The sequence below is a fragment of the Peromyscus californicus genome, unplaced genomic scaffold (genome assembly GCF_007827085.1).
Source record: "Peromyscus californicus insignis strain IS unplaced genomic scaffold, ASM782708v3 Scaffold_15__1_contigs__length_86483966, whole genome shotgun sequence".
Classification (NCBI taxonomy): Eukaryota; Metazoa; Chordata; class Mammalia; order Rodentia; family Cricetidae; genus Peromyscus; species Peromyscus californicus.
In genome coordinates, this window is record NW_026294447.1 from 28733761 (window position 1) to 28748207 (window position 14447).

Here is a 14447-nt window from a genome sequence, read left to right on the forward strand (position 1 = left end):
AGGATTGACACAGGCAGGTTTACTGTGCTAGCCAGTTAAAATGCACTCCACCCCATTTTTGATGCTTATTAACATGTAGAACTTTTCTGCACAGTAATTAGGTATAAGTAGTAAGTGCATTACAAATACGACTGAACAGTTGAATCCATTTAGGACTTTCCTTCACTGTCATCTGTTCTGGGAATAGAGGCATATTAAAACTTTTGCCTGTTTCAGGGACTACTAATCAGTGTCATCCATCTAACCCTTCTACACCATGTGTCTCTAGTCTCATGCTTTCTAGGGTCAATTTTTTTTGGTTTTCTTTCACAGGAGACTGCATTCTGCCCTCTTGTTTGTATTCTCCAGGCTCCTCTCTTGTGAAATTTTCCTGGGTATTGATCTAGCTCTTCTCAACTGTATACTAGACATACCAAATAGGCCTAAAGTGTCTTTTGAGCATAGAGTTACCAAAACAGAAAATACAGCTTAGGGTTAGCTCTCAATGTACAGCAAGTCCAAGGGTACCAGCATGTGGGCTACAAACTGTGGTGGATGTTCACCTCCTGGACAAAGTGGCAAAGCATGAGCCAGAGTTTTGGATAAGACAAGATAACCAAGTAGCAATTGCCCAAGGCACCGTCTTTGAGAAAGAAGCTAAAATACCACCGAAGTGAAATAAAGCTTTTAAGGCAAGTTTCCACGCATAACATCTTACATAACTAGAAAAATGTAAATCGGCCACACTCTTCTGCCAAAGTAGATGGTGCCCTTAAACGAAAAGGAAAAGAATAAACTAAAAGCCCCCTCACTGCTGATACATAGCCTAAACCAAATATATATATAAAACCCTAGAGTTTATTGTGGTAAAATCATGCAACATGAGACATGGCCTCTTAGTAATTTTATGCTTACTGCATTAATGCGAAGGACTGGCTACACACACAGTAGTTCTCTCATGCACATTATCATGTACAGCAAAACTTGCACCTGTTAATGAAAAACTCCTCCTTCCTATCCCTCCCCAGCCCCTGGAAATCAGCTTTTCCCCCTGATTTACTGAGATTATTTTGGATTCTTCTTTGTGTAAGAGGAATCAGGCAATATTTGTGTATTATAGCTGGCTAAGCTTCTTGTCCTCAAAATTCTTGCATGTTGTTCCCTATCACGGGACGCCCTTCCTTCTGAAGTGTGTGTAGGAGTCTATTGCATGTCTATATGCCACTCTTTCTTTCTGTATCTGTTCATTTGTTTCTAGACACTGAGGTTGTTTCTACATCTTGACTATTTTGACACCACTGTGTTGAGCACAGGGAGTGCCATTGCCTCTTTAAAATTCTCATTCTCATTTTTGCAAACTGCTGGCAGTGGCTCTCTGCCAGAATCAGGAGCTACATGGTCTGCATTGTCTCTGATCTTCAGTGACCTATAGTCTATTGTTTATTCAGGGGTAATCTTCATAAAGACCCAGTCGTATCTAAATCTGAATCATTTACATACTTCTTACCTAGTGTTCCTTAAAAATTCATTACATTTTTTTTTTACTTATTTATATACACATGCCATGATGCACGTGTAGTGTTCCAAAGACAGAGGGATTCAATCTTCTCCTTCCACCTAGTGAATCCCAGGGGTCAAACTCAGGTCCTCAGCCTTGGTGGCAAGCATCCTAACTTGCTGACATATCTCACTGGCACCCAAGAAATATACATGCTCATACATTTTCAAAAAGAAATGTGAAAGGAGAGCAAGCAAGAACTACAGAAAAGGAGGAATAAAAGGTGTTACACCTTTTCTAAATAACATATTTCACTTAACAAATGGATAAGAATGAAAGAAGTGATCTTGGTTCCATATACTATTTTTTTTTTTGTCATTAGAAAAGTCAGCCTTCCCCCAGTTCTCTAAAAGTGAAAAACAACTTTTATGGAGTGTAATTTTAAATGGTAATGAAGTATTAGCTCTTCAAGGTGTCTGGGTACATCTGTGAAGCCCAGTGAAGAGAATGTGGTTGTTAGGAGCTGGAGAAAAAAGTATATGGTGCGAGTGTAACTCTTAACCTTCTATGCTGAGGTGGGGAATGGACTGATGTGGGAGCATAACAATTAATAAAATTCCTTTCCCATTTGTTCTCTTTTGTCATTGCACATGAAATAAGGTCTTGATACATGGACCAGGCCAGCTGGAACTCACTACATTATCCAGACTGGCCTTGAACTTGAGATCCTTTTGCCTTTGCCTCCTGAGTGATGGGATTATAGTCATGTATCACTTGTTTTCTTATGTTCTGTGGCTCCGAGATGTTAAAAATTAGGAATAGTATAGCAGGCAAGAGTGGGATATAGTGATGCTTGAAACAAGAGAACAAAGAATCATTTTTAGAAAAGAAGATCTGGAGGACATTTGTCAGGGAATCCCAGAGGAACAGAACTGATAGAATGAATACATTAAAAATGATGTTTTTAGATTGATTTATAAAATACAGTCTGGTAGCATACCAATGGCTGTCCTTATACTGAAGAGGTTGAGAACTTGGTATATGCTCATTCTACAAGGCTACATGTCTCAGAAGTGCCAATCTGATGCTGAAATCTTGAAGGATTCCTGGAGAGCCACTGGTCTTCAATAAACATGAGAAGGCACAATAATTTGTGTTTTGATGTCAGCAAAGGATGGCATCAGCAGCATTTTAAATGAACTCAGCCAGCAAGACTTGAAGGTAAAGCTGTTTCCTAAGACCTCCTAAATCTAGACCACTGTCCACATTTAGGGTGAATCTTCCTATTTCAATTAACCTAATCAAGAAAAGCCCTCACAGGTATGCCAAAAGACTTGTCTCATGGGTGATTCTCAATGTTCTCAAGTTGACTGACAAAGCTAGCTGTTACAGACAGAAAGGGCCAAAAATGCATGGGTATATTTTAATATGATAGTATATATAAACATGTTATAAATTTTCCAATGTATAGATATAATTAGGCTTTCAAGGTAGCTATTTAAAGACTGTTGAAGTAAATCATATCACTTTTCTAGAATTGGATGATAAATAAAATGGGGAACAAAGAAAAACTTCAGAATTGAAACTGGTTTTGAACATAAAATCTGACAGATATTTTCAAGATTTGAGTGGTGTTTTAATGAATTTTAGCTACACTTTTCAGTTTGACAGTTTTCTCCAGATCTGTAAGTTCAGAAATATTTAATGAGTGCTTACTTGTTTCCTGGTATCATTTGAAGCATTAAACAATTCAGGACCTTTGCATATAGGTTACAATGGCCCAGACTTGTGTCTGTGTGTGTGTGTGTATGTGTGTGTGTGTGTGTGTGTGTGTGTGTGTGTGTGTGTGTGTGTGTGTGTGTGAGAGAGAGAGAGAGAGAGAGAGAGAGAGAGAGAGAGAGAGAGAGAGAGAGAGAGAGAAGTAGTGCATATGATGATACAAAGAAACACGTTAGTACAGTGTAGAAAGGTTTCTCTTGAGGAGGTGGAGATGAAACGTGTGTAAGTATCAATTGATTGTGTAACAAACAAACACAACCCTGGGAAATAGCATCCCTAACAGAAGCAGCAGCAAGACCAAAAGTCTTAGAAATGGAATTGTTGTCTGTTGAAGGGCAGAAAGAAAGGAAGGACAGACTGTAGTGAATACGGAAGGCGATTAGGTTGCTGATGTGGGTCAATGCTAGATTGTTCAGGGTTTTGGAAGTGGTTGCCTTGTGATTATAATGAAATAGCAATAGTGAGCTTAGGAAATGCAGGAACTAGTGACCAAAGTTCAGAGAAGTGCTGCAGAGGACCCGTGGGTGATATGGTTCTCCATTGGTTCATCAGACGTTAATGAAAATTTCCAAGGAGAGATGAGGAATATGACTAGAGGGACAGCAATAGTAAATGTCAGACTGATCCCACAAAGAATGTACACTTGAAATAGAGGCAGGTAGAGCTACAGATGGGCTGGTTGTTGGGTATGGGAATGAAGGAAAAAGAAGAGTCATCATCATTTTGAGGTTGGAAAATCGTATGAGCTGTGTGCAGTTCACAAATGGAAACATTGGAGGAAAAGCATGTTTCTCTGGGTAGAAATTATGCTGTCTTGGTGGTGTTAGAATGAGTGGGTATGGTAAGCAGTCTACAAGTCTGTAGCCAAGACAAATTGACTAGTCTTCGGGTATAACCTGGAAGATCAGCAACATAAATATTGTCTAAAATCATTCAAGGGGAAGAAACACCTATGACGAGGATAGCACTAAGAAGAGTCTTCTGGGGGGGCAAAATGTAACAATAAAAACTGACAGGTGAGGTGGAGCTAACAAAGGCAACTGAGGAGGTATTAGCAATGAAGAAGGGAATTCTAAGTGTGTTTGCTCAGTCAAAAGGAAACAAATATTTCATGACATGTTGAGAAGTAAAAGCTAAAGATGTGGCTTTCCATTGTCAACATTATCTTATAAAACTATAATCTTGCCTCCTTGGACCATTGAATTTCCTGACACTTGTGGAGCCCCAGTTCATCCTCTGGGACCCCATCCTTGCTGTGGGTAAGTGACAATTGTCAAGATACCATTGAACAGGCTTTTATTCTCATTTCCTGAGACATAGCCTCATTTAACCCTGACTGACCTTAAACTCCTGATCTTCCTGCCTCCACCTCTCAAGTGTTGGAATTCCAGGTGTGCACCACCATGCTTGGCTTCATTTTAACCTAAAAGGAGTATTTTCTGACTGTTGGCCTGTTTCTCAATGACTAGGAGATTATACATGCCTCACTTTTCTCAAAGAGGCCTCAGACGATGCTTTTAATTGCTTCACTTTGTGATTAGCAATGTGTTCTATTCTCCCTCTCCTAATAATCCTCTAAGTTTGAAGCAATGGGGGCACTGTAGAATAGCACATACTATTTTTACTTGTAGGGCAGCTGATTTCTATGAGTTCTGTGAAATTTGATAAAATTCAGGATAGAAGTTGATAGTGACAAGCCTGTATAGGTATAGGTATAAGGAGATTGACAGATTCAAACAGCCTTATGCTGTGGGATGGTCTGTATGTCATATGCTCTGATTGGTCAATAAATAAAACACTAATTGGCCAGTGGCCAGGCAGGAAGTATAGGCGGGACTAACAGGAGAATTGAGAGAACAGGAAGGCAGAGAGAGACACTGCCAGCCACCGCCATGACAAGCAGCATGTAAAGACGCTGGTAAGCCACGAGCCACGTGGCAAGGTATAGATTTATGGAAATGGATTATTTAAGCTATAAGAGCAGTTAGGAAGAAGCCTGCCATGGCCATACAGTTTGTAAGCAATGTAAGTCTCTGTGTTTACTTGGTTGGGTCTGAGTGGCTGTGGGACTGGCAGGTGACAGATTTGTCCTGACTGTGGGCAAGGCAGGAAAACTCTAGCTACAGCCCTATGGGATGGAAGGTTAAAAGAAGTAATCTTGTTTGTATTCACACTTCTTAGCCACAGGATTAAGTACTACCTGCCTTATCTGGCATTCTCTTTTTGGCTCTACATTAGCTTTAGTGTATCACAACATTTTCTTTGCCATTCCATATATTGAATATGATAATGGATCCTTTTATTTAAAAAAAACCCCACAATTTGTTATTGATTCTTTGAGAATTTTACATCACTAACCCCAATCCCCATAACCTCCAAGTCCCTCCATTTTCATTGCTCACCCCTGCAGCATCCTCCCCAAATTACTTAAAACCAACCAACCAACCAACCAAACAAACAAACAAACAAACCCATCTATGCCTTCTGTCTTTCCAACACAATGGATGTTCTTATTCATTGAAATAAATATTTCAGACTGTGGTTTGCTTGAAATATGGGTACTTAATACATGCCCACACATTGTACTAGTGTGTCACAGTCTGTCACAGGAATAATTGCTTGAGAAAACAAATTCTTTGAGAAGCAGTTGAGATAATCCTATGGGATTTTATGAGAATAGTTACGTACAGCCACTGTGACATAAGATTGGAAATGCGGAATGAGTCTGCTTTCCAGAGAGATGCTGTTCCTCCTAAACTCAGTACTGGTTTGGGGCATATTCTGGCAGAAAAAGACATGCCTTTCAAATTAGAATGAGAATGAGACTAGTGAGAAGAAACTAATGACATTGTAAGTTTCCTACAGATTGAGAAAACATAGTAATATTTCCAGTACCACTTTCTTAGACAATAAATATATCTGCTGGTGAAAGGCTAACTCTTCATATATAAGGAAAACAGGTTAATTATAATTGAAATACAGGTTAGGTCTTCAATTTGGGTTCACGATCATAGCACTAGATTTTTAAAAAAAGAAATAGTGTAAACTGATTCCAACTACATTTCTACCTACTTCTAATAATGAATTAGCTTGGCTTATATAGTTGAATGATGTAAGGACAGGGCTATAAACATATTGTGATTTGGTACACAGTACGTTAAATTCTTTATAGTAATGCTCAAGAGAAACTTATTGTTAAATAATTCAGCAATGATTACTAAAGGACAGCATTGATTCCTGTGAGCAAGTCAAGGCTTCCACTGATTAAAGAACACTGCCTCTACTCTATGAGGCCAGGTGGAGTCAGCTAGTTAGGGTGGTATATTATGATTAAATGATAACTCACAAAGGCAAACTATATTGAGTTTGGGCTTTGGGACTTCAGGTTTGTACTTTAATTTACAAAAAGATTCAATATTTAGATTCAGTTTCTCTCAGAAAACTTTGCAATGATAGGAATTTTTATATTCAACTTTGGGACATCTCTAAAGTGGTAATAGTTCTCTGTTAGAAGCTCCTGGCATTATTATTTTAGCTCACTGTAAAACCCGTAGGCCCTACCAGAAAAATGAGCTTGGATGCAATTTAGCATAACAAATACCCTAAGCAATGAAATGTGAGGCCATGAGCAGCGCTTCTGTATATCACAGAGGGTTCTGCTTACCGTCTGCTCTAATGTGATTCCTTCATGGAAATGGCAGCGGTTTCTGTACACCTAGCCTACCTGTCTGAATGGTTACTTCATCCTTGGATTCCTGCCAGTTACCTTCTCTGATGCTATTGAAGAGACATGGTGCCTCATATTCAGCTTGACATCATGGCTAATACCCCTTTCACCCAAACAAATGTAATTTTTGGCATTAGACATACTTTCATGTGGTCTGTCCAATTTACCTGGGTATAATTAGCCTGCAGTTTAATGAAATTTTGTGGTTTTTGCTTTAGCATAGCCTTGACTAAACTTTTCATTCTTTTGCTTACCAAGTCCCATTATCCTCTAAGACCTGACACTAATGCTGATCCTGAAGTTGTTTTCCTGGAGCCTTTTATTGCAGCCAAATAATAAATTGAATTCTGTAATTATGTCCAGTGTGGATTTAAAGTTTTTTTTCAACTTAATTTTTTTCTTCTGCAACAAGAGTTGAATCTTGGGACTGATCATGGTAGGTAAGAATTCTCTACTGAGCTATATCATAGAAATTAGGGTTAGAGTCTTGCTATGTAGCTCAAGCTATCCTTGTATTCCCTTCATGACTAAGGCTAGCTTTGAACTTGAGAACCCCTTGCCTCTGCTTCCTGAGTGCTGGGATTACAGGTGTGTACTACCATACCTGGCTTCATATCTGAACTTCTTTAGGAAGGTAAGTTGAGCTGAATTACAAGAATCATTTTTGTTGTAGAAGTATAGAGAATTGAAAGTGCAAAATAGAAAGTAGATACATTATTCAGGAAAGCATTGTTTTTCCTGCTAAGTAATGATAAAATATTTAAATCATAGAATTTCATATTTTAAATCAGTTTAGTTCATATTTTACAGTTGTCATAATAGGATTATCAGAGATATCAAAGTTCTTTTCTTCCCTATTAATTTGTGGAGTTCTGATGTAAACTCAGATCCACATGGCTCTAGAACTTGAGGCTCCATCTGCTGAGAATCGGGGACCCTCATTTTACTGTGTTTGACCCTCCATGATCTCCATGATCTGTCTTACCCTTTCATGAATTTGTTCACCATGGTAGGAGCTGGATTGTTTGAACCGAATAGGAAGGTTAATTGTTGCCCAAACACGAAATGCCAGGTGCCATAAATACAATACTTTTCTTAAATATGTTTTGTGGATGCTGTTGATTTGTTCCATTTTGTTTTCAACTTTGGATCCCATGGTAGCTTGATGCAGGCATCAGGTTCCTTAAGAACTAGGCTTCCTGCCCAGATCCCAACTTTCATGTGGATTGTAGGAAGTTACTTTAACTCTTAAAGCACCAGTCACACATGTAAAGTACAGAGTCAGGTCAGTGTTCTGTTAGATTTTTCTGTGAAGATCAAATGAATGGTTTCTAGCACAGTGTCAGACACTAGAGAGAACTCAATGAATGAGAAACACAACAGTGACACTACTCTGTGTTGCCAGAGAAAGCTTGGCATAAAACCTACTGAGGTGCATTCCTTTCTTTCTTCTTGGGGGTAAAGAATATCATGCCAGACAGAGAATTTGTCTCCTTAGGTGGAGATATGGGAGCTAGGGACAGAGTCTACCATTAATCATCCAATGGTGTGTGTCAAGGGATTACCAAAAGACAGGTGAAGAAGTTTTATTCTGCATAAGACTAAAAAATTATAACAGTCTCAAGGCAGCAAGTGTGCATTTCATTAACTGAAATTATTACCTGTATATTCTACTGGCTCTCCGATGATATGATAAATGTAGAGAATATGCTACTATGTAATTTTCTGTGTATATTTTATGGACTACACCCATAAAGGGTTCATTTAGGGAAGTATGTTACTATGTGTATCATGAACACAAAAGATTTTTTTAATAGTAATTGACTTTACATAAAAGTAGGGGTATCTGGAAGAGAGAAGTTATTGAAGAGAGTTCAAGGACTAAGTGGGTGCATCTTGAGACAGGAACATGAGTAGAAAATCAAAGCTTCAAAGGAAGTGAAAGTCACTACATGTCCAGTAGCCAAGGTAAATCCACAAAGAGAAAGCTTGTGTAGAGGTCTATGTAGGAGGGACAAAACAAACATTTGATGGTAGACCTAGATACAGCATTGAACATCAAATGAGAAGACAAACTTGACACAAAGTGGAAGAGCGTGTGTGGAGGAGTTGGCGTGCCGTGGGTTCTTCTGTAGCTTTTATCTCTTAGTTAACCATGATGATCAACCTCCTGGTAATGGTAGAAGCTGCTTTGCTTCCTTTTCCAAATGCCATGCAGATCTTTGCTTCTTCTCCTTCAGCCAACTCAGTTAGTGGATTTTAGAGGGCTGGAGGGATGGCTCTGTGGTTAAAAGTACTTGCTGGTCTTCCAAAAGGACCAAGGTTTATTTCCCAGTATCTACGTTGAGCAGCTTACAACTGCCTGCCTCTAACTCAAGGCAATTCCACGACCTCTTCTGGCCTTTTTGATCACACAAACACATTCCACTACCACCAATAATAACAATAATAAAAAATGATGATAATGATGATGATGGTGATAATAATAAACAATGTATTCTGGAAAATATATTCAGTTTTTCTAAATTGTCATAGAATAGCACATTGATTTGCTTATTTCACTTGTAGTAAGAAGAAGAATGGTCCCCTTAAGATGTCCCAAACCTATAAATATGCTTACATGAAAAAAATGGATTTTTTTGAACTTCACAGTTCTAATTAAGGTTAAGAACCCAGAATGAAGAAAGTTTTTCTAGAAATACCTAATTGAGTCTCTTACTTTTGTTTGAAGAAGAATTCTTCCAGCTTGAGTTCAGGAGCTGAGTATAAGCACACACAATTTATATTCCTGTCAGACTTTTAACGAAACTCTATTAATTAAACTTGTGTTGTTTCTAGCCACCATAATATGTGGTAAATGGTTATAGCAGCAATAGAAAATTAATATGAAAATTCCTGCTACTGGGAGCAGAAATGCTTGGACAAGTATTCTAGACTTACATGTACAAGGTGATATAGAGTATTTTTTCAAGAGCAGTCTAATAAACAGAATTAGTGGTTTATATGATATATTGTCCTTAAATTGCTTTCCAAAGTGACACTATCACATTACATTGACAATGAGGACAACAAAATTTGATAAGGTTTTGAGTAGGCTTCATGGATTCCTGGGTCAAGCAGGAGAAATTTGGCATTATTACATTAGTATGCTTTCTGCTTCATCCATAGTCTCTTTCTAATTAGTAAGCACTCCAATCATTTTCTGTAAAACATTGAAGTGTTACAACTTTATAGGATCATCTTTTTATTTAGACATCTTATATTTATGTTCTTTTAAATTATAGTAGAATTATTGTTTGCTGTTGAAATGCAAATACTATTGATTGTTTTATATTAGTTTAGAATCCATCAACCTTATAAAATGCATATCTAAAAATAGTCAGTATTAAACATTTCTTCACACAAAAATCTTATCATCTGTGAATAATAAAAGTTTTTCCAATTTCAACTTGGATACATTTTATTTATTTTTATTTTCTTACTAATTGTCTAGGAATGTTAGAATAATGTTGGGTATGACCTTGAAAAAGAATGCCAATATTTTGTCATTAGTTATGAGAAACATTTATTTCTATAGATGTCTTATATTAAATAAAATTTTCATTTATTTATTTTGTGTGTTTGGAGGTGGATAGCACATGCCGCAGTGTGTATTCAATGGTTATCCATTGAAGTTGGTTTTCTTTATTTACCATGCAGCTTCTGGGGTTTTTAACCTGCTGGGTTATCTTGCCAGTCGCTCAAAAATATCTTTTATAGGTTAAGGAAATTACTCTTCCTTTCCAGTTTGCTAGGTCTTTTTGTACATTGATTTTATTTTTATAGCAGCTTTAAGAAAAAAAAAAAAAAATATATATATATATATATATATATATATATATATATATTATATCTCCTAACCATACTCTTAGCCTTGTCTTAGTCATGTCAGGTCACTGTAACAAAATACCATAAGCTATGTGGCTTAGACATGAGACAGTGCAGTAATACTGTTATTCCCTAGAGCTTTGGAGGCTGAGATGTCTATGGTCCAGGTGATGGCTGATTTAGAGGCTGAGGTGGTAGAAAATTTGGTGATTGGTCAGGCTTGACTATCAAATAGCAACTTCTCATTGTATCCTCACAAGGCAGAGAGAAAGAATGAGAAGGGGAGGGGACACTTGGCCTTTTCCTGTAGAGACACTAATCCCATCTTGAGGATCTCACATATCCTCATGTAATGAATTTTCCCCCAAAGGCTTGATCTTTGAATTACCAGTTCATTGTGAATAAGGCTTTAGCACATAATTTAGCTGGGACATAGTGTAATATATATCACTTGCCTTACACTCAGCATTCTGTGAAGGTGATACATTTTTATCAATGAACTTGCATTCATATATTGCTATACAAAAAGACTTTTAGATGATATAATTAATGAATGTAGAGTCTTGTCTTTTATTTTTTCCTGCATCCAGTCACTCTTGGCATGACCTAATTTTTAATGAACTGGTGTGGCAAATGACAAAAGCTGTTTTCTAATGCTACCTTAACCTTGGATTTCTGTGAAGAGTGAAATTGGTTCTGCTGTACTATCTTTTTGCCATTTTGTGCTACTTTTGACAGATTTTTCCTTAGCGATTGTGTACATGTATACATTTGTGAGTTAAAATGAATTGAAATTTTTTTCAGCATTGTGCTTACAGGTTCATTATAAAAATGAAGCAAGGCTCATATAGTGAAGTGTGCCACATTTCATCATATTTCAGTCTCTGGGGGGAGCTTTTGTAGGACAGAAATTACTTGTCCTTAAATGTTTGACAGAACAGGGTTAGAAAGAGGTTTCCTAAGGGCAGTAGAAATACCTTTCACTTTCTTTCTTCTTGAAACAAGATGGCAACTTTTATCTTTGTAAAATTATCTATTTGATCTAAAATTTCAAAGCTTTGGCTTAAATTATATTTTTTCTTAAAATCCAAGTTTTAGTCACATCTCAAAATTTGGGGTATTAAAAAATCTGTTTTACTTTCAGTCATGGTTTCTTCTTTGATCTATCAGTTAATGCTTATGTAGATGTTCTAAGTTTTCGATTTGCTATTTATTTCAGAGGCATTGAAACTAATGATTAATTTCAGTTCCTCAAAATTTCTAAAGATTTATTTTGTTGCCCATCACACACACATAGTCTGTTTAGTTACATGGTTGCACAGGATTATGGCTGATGGTGTTTTATTGCAATATGAGTGCCTAATAGTCCCTCATGAAGTCTCCTGTGGTGGACTTGAAGAGAAATTTTACAGACATTTCCAGTATACCAAAGTTCAAGGTTGTGGGTTCCACAGGGATTCTTGTCATTTTTGTTCATTAAAAAAAAAAAAAAAAATCCCAGCCACATCCATTGTCCACTCTTCCAGTAGAGACATTTGGACATTACTGGGGATGGTGCTTTATCCATTCCTGGCCATATGGAGACTAATTAGCAATTTTTTATTTCGTAATCCTCCTGCACAGACTTCAGCAAGAGCCACACCCACAGAGCCTTCCAACCCTGTGTCATCCATCAAGTCAGAGAAAAGGGAAGCAGTCCGGAAAAGAGTGCTGGAGAGACGTGGGGAGGACTTTAAAGAGGAAGGGAAGGTCTACAGACTGAGGACTCCAGATGATGGCGAAGACGAGAACAACACTTGGAACGGGAACTCCACGCAGCAGATGTAGATCGCGGCACAGTGGGACAGTCTTCACTGCTTCCCCAGGAGTCCACTCCAGCTTCTGCTGGACAAGTGGGGCTGCTTATGTTTTCAGACCATGGGTACACTATTTCTGCTTAGAGGTTATGAGTTCAAGTTGTTTAACCTGAAAAAGTCAAAATAGGAACTAGCTGGATGCTAGGTCCTTGTACAGGGTAACCAGCTGCTCGCCCAGCCACCTACCAGTTCCTGCTCAAACTTTACAGTCCAATGTTTCATTTAGAATACTTTTTGCTGCAAGATTTTTAAGCTACACAAAGTAATTGGTATGTCACTGGGTAGTCTGACCCTAGAGCTCTTCCACTAGCTCTCAGGTGATAATGATGGTTAGCATTTCTCTTTGCACTCATCAGCTGCAAACAGAATCTTGTAGGTTTTGATCTTACTTAAACCTTGAATAAAATTTTTTTTCCAAAAAAAAATCACATCGAGTTATTTGTTGATGGTAATCTTGAGTGTATAAAGTAAACTTGGAAGTGATTAAGCTTCATTTGAATGTGAAAGATTGGAATGGAGAGAAGGGTGAGTTGATGAATAACTAGAATTTAGTTCACTGTGAGCTATAGAGAAGAGGGGCTGCATGTGACTGTCATATACAGAATACCATGTGCCTTTAAAAATTACTTATCTTCAAGGCATAGAAAAATCATGAACCACCCCAAAGCCTATCCACTGTCCAAACACATTTTCTTCCATTTCCCACTGCCCAGAAGGCCTAAGGAAGGGTACATTTTCAGCAACTGTGCACATTTGACTTCTGGCTAGGGATGGAATTGAGCATGACTGAGTAGAATAGATCACATGTCTGGGTTAATGGCCCCCTTCTTAGGTTTCTAAGTAGGAGGTCACTGCAGGAGAAAAATTGTATTTTTAGTCAGGAGTGAAGTATGAGTAGCTGGAAGAATACTGAGATCAAAGAGTTATTTTTAAATCAAGTCAGGGGAGACCTTAGGTAACTGTTGTGCAGTCACTGTATATGAATAAAGAGGGCAAGATTTTTCTCTGGGGACAAAGAAAATACATAACCAATGATGTCTTTGGAGCCAACATTTTAAATGCAATCTTTCATATCTAAATGGATAGAAATGCTTAGAGTGATTGAGAAGCCCAGACAAGAGGCTTTTAAAGGCCTTTCAGTTATATACAGCAATCTAGTGTCTACTCAAGAAAAAGACACAGGTGAGTCTGCAGTCATTACATAAAAAAAGTTAGTAATCCAATATTTACATTATCCTAGGAGACCAAGAAATCCATTTAGTAATTAGTTAGGTGAAGTCATGAATAGCTTCTAGGCTATGAGGGGAATGAGGCTTTCCATTTTGTCTGCTATTGAAGCCGACACAATGCACTTAAGTCTGATAAAGTTGGAGTTTATTCTTAGATGCTTTGAGATTCATTTATAGTAAAGCTATTCTCAAGTGAAGGTAGTCAATTTTATAAGATGCTCAGAGAATATAATAGGACATCACCAACATATTTGTAAGAGCAGGTCCTTGGAAAGCAAGTGCCTCTAAGTTTGTAACTAAGAATTTACAAGGTGCAGGAGGGTACTTCTTTTTAACTTGAAGAATGTTCAACTATTTTGTTGATTTTGTTAAGCCAGTGCAAAAAGTATCCATAAGTCTAAGTTTAGTGTATAATAAAGCATTGAATGTAGATCTAAATACATAAATAACTGTGTCAGAAATCAGGGATAAGATGATGTTGGGGCTGGGGAAACCAAAAGAGAAGCATATTC

At 37.6% G+C, this 14447-nt stretch overlaps 1 long non-coding RNA gene across 1 annotated transcript in view; it reads left to right on the forward strand.

Annotated features, from left to right (window-relative positions):
• The window catches only part of LOC128110775 (uncharacterized), a 119755-nt gene extending 106711 nt beyond the window's left edge, over positions 1-13044 (forward strand). Inside the window, exon 11 of the long non-coding RNA XR_008218325.1 lies at positions 12474-13044. This is a non-coding gene — a long non-coding RNA (uncharacterized LOC128110775). The remainder of the gene's footprint in view (positions 1-12473) is intronic.
• The last annotated feature ends 1403 nt before the right edge of the window (positions 13045-14447 follow it).